The following is a 6,000-nucleotide window of genomic DNA, read 5'->3' as shown; positions in this document are numbered from 1 at the left end:
AGTCTGCCTTTTAAATACTGATTCTCAGGATTTCTTTTTATATTCTAAATGCAAGTTCTCTGTCAACTGTGTGATGTACTAATATATTTCCCCAATCTGCGATTTACTTTCTAATTTTTTTTAAATGTTGTCATTTGATGTCCTTAGTTTTAGTAAGTTTCCATTGATCTTTTACTTTGTTTTCTCTGTTAGCATTTCATGTTCTTTGTAAGGAATCTTTGATAACCTGAGGTCATAAAAATATTTTCTCACGTTTTAGCTTTATTGTTTCACCTTGCACAATTATGTTTATAATCTGTAAGTCTGAAATAGACTTTTATGTAAGATGTGCAGCTGAGGTAGAAATTCAATTTTCCCAGCATCATTTTATAAAAAGGCATTCATTCTTTCCTACACTTCAGTTTATTATATATGTGTGGAACAGTGTCTATAGAGTCTATTCTATTAAATTTTCCACTTTGCTAGGTTTCTGCTGCTTTAATTGACATCATTTAAAGTAAAGATTATATCTTACATGTAGTTCTTTGAGGTTTATTCTCCTTCAAGATTTCTTGGATATCTGGGCCTTCCAGATTTCCATACAAGTTTTATAATTGGCTAACTTTCACATGCAAAAGGGAGAAAAATAAAAGCTGTGACCTTTTTTAATGGGAGTACATCTGTCAATCAATGAGTGGAGATTTGACTTCTTAGCAAAACTGAGTGTTCCATTACCTGAACATGCTATATTTCTCTAATTATTTAGATATTTGAAATCTTTGATAGTGATTTGGATTGTTTAGTATAGAGGTTTTGCAGTCTTTTATTAGATTCATTGGCAAATATTTGACATTCCTTTTTTAAAAATTTTATTATTTTATGTTAATCACCATACATTACATCATTAGTTTTTGATGTAGTGTTCCATGATTCATTGTTTGCGTATAACACCCAGTGCTCCATTCAATACATGCCCTCTTTAATACCCATCACCGGGCTAACCCATCCCCCCCATTATTTGATGATATTATAAATTGTATATATTCCTTAAAATTTTAAATCCTGTTTGTGAGTGATATATAAAAACAAAATTGAATTCTCCGTATTTACACTGTAACTTTAAATCTTTGTAAATTACTTATTAAATGTCATAGTTTCTTTAAATTTTTCTTTGTACACATATTAAGTGCAAATTATGACAGATTTATTTCTACTTTTCCAGTAATTGAACTTTTTATTTCTTTCTCATTGATTACAGTAGCTCACCATTAAGTCAGATGTTTGTTAATAGAAAATGTAGATGCTCCTTATAGATTAAGAAAGTTCGTTTCTAATTAATGTTAAGCAGTTTGTTAATTTTTTTCTTTCATAGATGTTGAACTTTTTCAAATGCTCTTATTGCATTTAAGATTGTCATCTTAAGTGGTCTATTTGTTTTATTTTATAAATTAAGATATAATTTACATACAATAGATTCCATCCTTTTTCATGCAAACTTCTTCAATGCACCCTCATTACCCATCTTCCCTCATAATGAATAAAATCTCTATAAATATTCACATACTTGTTTTTGGATGAACATACATCTTCAGTTCACTTGAGTAAATACCTAGTAGTGGGATTGCTAGTCATGTGATAAGAATAAGTTTAACTTTTTTTTTTAAGATTTATTCGAGAGAGCATGAGCCCATGTGCGAATGGGGGGGGAGGGGCAAAGGAGAGGGAGTGGGAAAGAATCTTAAGCAGATTCCCTGCTGAGCTTGGAGCCCTATAAGGGCTGGATCTCAGGACCCTGAGATCATGACCTGAGTAGAAATAAGAGTCCGACATTTAACCAACTGAGCCACCCAGGTATCCCTAGGTTTTACTTTATTAAGATGTTACCAAATGTTTACCCATTTTGCATTCATTCCAGAAATATATGAGAGTTCCATTTGTTTTGCAAATTTGGCAGCAGTTGGTATGGTCAACATGTGTCGCTTTTGTTGTTGGTTTCAGTCATTCTAATAGGTATGTATTGATATCACATTGGATTTAATTTGCATTTCCCTAATACCTAATGATATTGGCAAAAACTTTTTGTACTTGTTCCCCATCTATATATGTATATATATATCTTGGGTGTGATGCATCTTCTTAAATTGTAAGCCGATTATTTTAGTGGGTTATTAATTTTTTTATTATTGAGTTTTAGGGTATCTTTATATATTGTGGATTCCAACATTTATCATATGTGTGATTTGCAAATATTTTGTGTCTTTGGATTGTTTTAATTTTCTTAATGGTGTCTTTCAAAGAACAGAAGTTCTTACTTTTGATGAATTTTAATTTAGCATTTTTTATAGTGCATATACCAAGATTTTGGAATTCTATCTAAAAAATATATATACATCTAATCTAATATTGTTTCTAGTGATTAAACATTTTATATCTTTCTTTAATTAAAATAGCTCACCCTTCTCTTTAGTTATTTTTACAGAGTTTTACAAATTTTTGGTCTTATATATTAATTAGTCTTATGTATTAATATAGTACAATACAATATTCTGTCTTTGTCATGGTCACTTTATACTAAGTCTTAAAATTAGGTATAGTGAGTCCTTCAAATTTCATCTTCTTTTTCAAGACCATTCTTGCTATTTCAGCTTATTGCCTTCCCATATAAATCTCAGGATTAACTATTTTTAATATAAAAAATTTGGGTGGGGTTTGATTGGGATTGCATTAAATCTATAGGTTAAGTTGGAAAGAATTAACATCCTAATAATCTTGTGCCTCTCAATTAAGAAATAAGGTATTTCTCTCTTTTACATAGATCTTTGATTAATTTTATCAAAGGTGTTTATCACAAGTGTTTTGTAGTGATATCATAGAAATCCTGCATGAATTTTGTTAGATCTCATGTATGTATTTCATGGTCTTTTTGGAGCTCTTGTAAATGCTACTTTTAATAATTCAATTCCCATTTGTTCATTGCTAATATATAGATATATAATTGATTTTGAATAATTAATTTGTAGCCTATGACCATGCAAAATCATTTATTAGTTCTAATAGCCTTTTGTGTAGATTCTTTTGAATTTTTTATATAGGCATGGAATGGAGAATGGAGAAACTTTTGTTGTTTTCCTAATCTGTCTGTATGTTGTTTATTTTTCATGGCTCATTGCATTGCACAAGACTTCTGTATAATGTTTTATAGAAGTGTTGAGAGGAGCCATCATTATCTCATTACATTCATATATGATGTTAGCTGTAAGTTTTGTAGATTCCCTTGATCAGGTTTGTTCCTAGTTTACTGAGAATTATTATCAATAGATACTAAATAATGTCAAATGCTTTTTAAAAATTTTTTTTTGTAGCAAGAACACATGAGTGGGGGGAGGGGCAAAGTGAGAGGGAGAGAGAGAGAATCTTAAGCAGACTCCAAGCTGGAGTGTGGAGCCCGATGCAGGGCTCAATCCCAAGACCCTGAAATCATGACCTGAGTTGAAATCAAGAGTCATACATTTAACAGACTGAGCCACCCAGGTGCCCATTTTTCTGCTTCTTTTGAGGTGACCTTTATTTATTATTTTTTAGTCTATTGATAGGCTGAAATGTTAACTTTAAAATATTAGAACATATTTCCATTCTAGGATTCCCATTTTGATTATTGTGAAGATTACAATTATCTAAATTATCCATATTTCATCTTTTTCTTCATGCTTTTCTTTTTGTATTCTTAAACATCTTAATCATAATTATACTATCCTCTTTGATTAAGTGTAATACTTGGAACATTTGTGAATCTGCTTCTATTGTCTGATATTTATCTTAGAGTTTAGACATGTTGCCTGCATTATGACAAGTAGGTTAATTTCTGATTAAATCTGAAATCATTTATAAAAAAAAATGTATGGCAAGGTGATCTTCTAGAGAGGAGCTAGATGGGTTTTTTATTGTGGTTGCTCTCAACAGAAACATTGATCTGTCATCTACAAGAAGTTTTCCCTCAATATGATTTTTTTCATGTGAGATCAAGGATTTTATTTGTTGTCTTAACACTTTCTCTGATTCTCAGCTTATAAATAGTGGTTCACACATAGTGGACCCTCATTGAAAATCTGCTAAGTGAATGAATAACCAATATATTTCCAGCAAAATAGACAAGTCCATCAAAATATGTCATCTTTATTTTGAATATGTCAACTTAACTCTAGATAACTATATATTATGTCACTAGTATGTCCTAACATTTGTTGGTAATTATGGGTTTAGTTTCTTTACAATGTTGACTTTTTTGTTATGGTAATAAGGAGATATTCTTTCACTATCTTATCTCATCTTATTATTGATATGGAAAAAGAAGACAAAAGCTGCTATAAACTTAGATGTACTTACCAGAGATTTTCTGAAATTATAAATTTCCATGTATGTGTGTGTGTGTGTGTGTGTATCCAGAATGATTTGTGATATTCTTAACACATCTGAGTTTGAGTAAATTATAGATGAGAAGATAAAATTAGAATACTAGTAAATACATTCTGTCAGATAACATATTATAATACAGAAGTAGTTTAGTTGTTTCTGATTTCTATTAAAATATCTTGATAGACTTTTCCTTGTATAAACTACTACAGGAGAAAACAGAAGAGAAAATTACTTCCTGAAATGCTTTTATTTGAAAAGTATCAGTTAAATTGATTCCCCTGGAGGTGACTGAAATCAAGGGTAGAGACTGACTAGAAACATTATTCACTAAAAGAATAAAGAAATCTTATGCAATGTTTATTACCAGTACTTGACACAAATCCAAAGAACTTAAACTTCATTTTGAGTCTCTGGGGTAAACACGTGCTTTAATATTGCTTATGTTACCTTTTATTTGAGAATATAGGTAAAGAATTAATAATTATCAGAATGCAGGGAATTCCACTATCAGAGAATACCTTAGTGGGTACAAGAATCATATTACAATGAGCCCTAAACTTTTACTATAGTGTTAGGATTTGATGATTTCACATATCCTTAGTTCCTGGGAAGCATATATTCACATGTGAGTGAGTGATGTTTATTTTTTTAAAATAAATCTTTACATAACACCTGGCTGAGATTCCCAATCATTGCTTATATTTTCTTTTTAATGCATTTATTCTCGCCTTACTCTCACCATTGACATCACTGGCTTATTACTAAATCTAAGAGAAAAAAAATGAGGGACCTTTTCCTCGGCTTAGCAAATCATAAAAATTCATCTGAAATGAGCTCTCAAAAAGTAGACTGCAAGTTTTGCATTACATTTCACAGCATGAGATAAGAGTTTTAATCTCTCAATCTGAAATATCCAAATGGCCCTGGTTCACTCAGTTTAGATGAAAACACTAATGACCATTGCCTATTGTACACAGCTCCATTCTTCACTTTGGTGAAGCACCAGCCTTAAAGGGACCAGCGTTATTTTTTAAGGGCATTTCAAAAAGAACGCTGACACTACCAAATAAACACACTTAATGAAGTGAGATTATTAGTCACTAAGGTGCTAATGAACTATAAGATAGCTGCAGCAAACAAAATTTCTCCTGTGTCCCCTCCTGCCAATACCCAGGACTCCAGCTGGGGAGATAAGATGTAATATTCATCCAGTGTTCAATATTCAGACAGAGGAGACAGAATTCTTTCTCTATAGTCCTCTGCTGTCAAAATGGCAGCTGAATCCTGGATCAAAATGAATATGAAGTAAGAGATATGCAACCTTGATTTTTTTTTTCCTCTTTTACAAAGGAGAGGTCTTCCTTACAGTCTTTGAAATATATAATTTGTGGCTCTATATTACTAAAACATTTATTTTGCCAAATGTCTTCACTTCTGCTTAAAGATGTAATATTATTAATCTACACAGAATAAATACTGCAAAATTGTCTAGGCCTACATTGGGCAAAATAGCATGATGGAATTAAAGAAGCAAAAATAATCCAGCAGTGACTTAGAAATTGCCAAGGAAAACTCACAGACTACATCTTCCCTTAACACTATCCCCAC

Source organism: Leptonychotes weddellii, chromosome 9 (assembly GCF_054177405.1).
Source record: "Leptonychotes weddellii isolate Sample4059 chromosome 9, ASM5417740v2, whole genome shotgun sequence".
Taxonomy (NCBI): domain Eukaryota; kingdom Metazoa; phylum Chordata; class Mammalia; order Carnivora; family Phocidae; genus Leptonychotes; species Leptonychotes weddellii.
The sequence above is the reverse complement of the archived record's forward strand: the minus strand, read 5'-3'. Positions refer to the sequence as shown.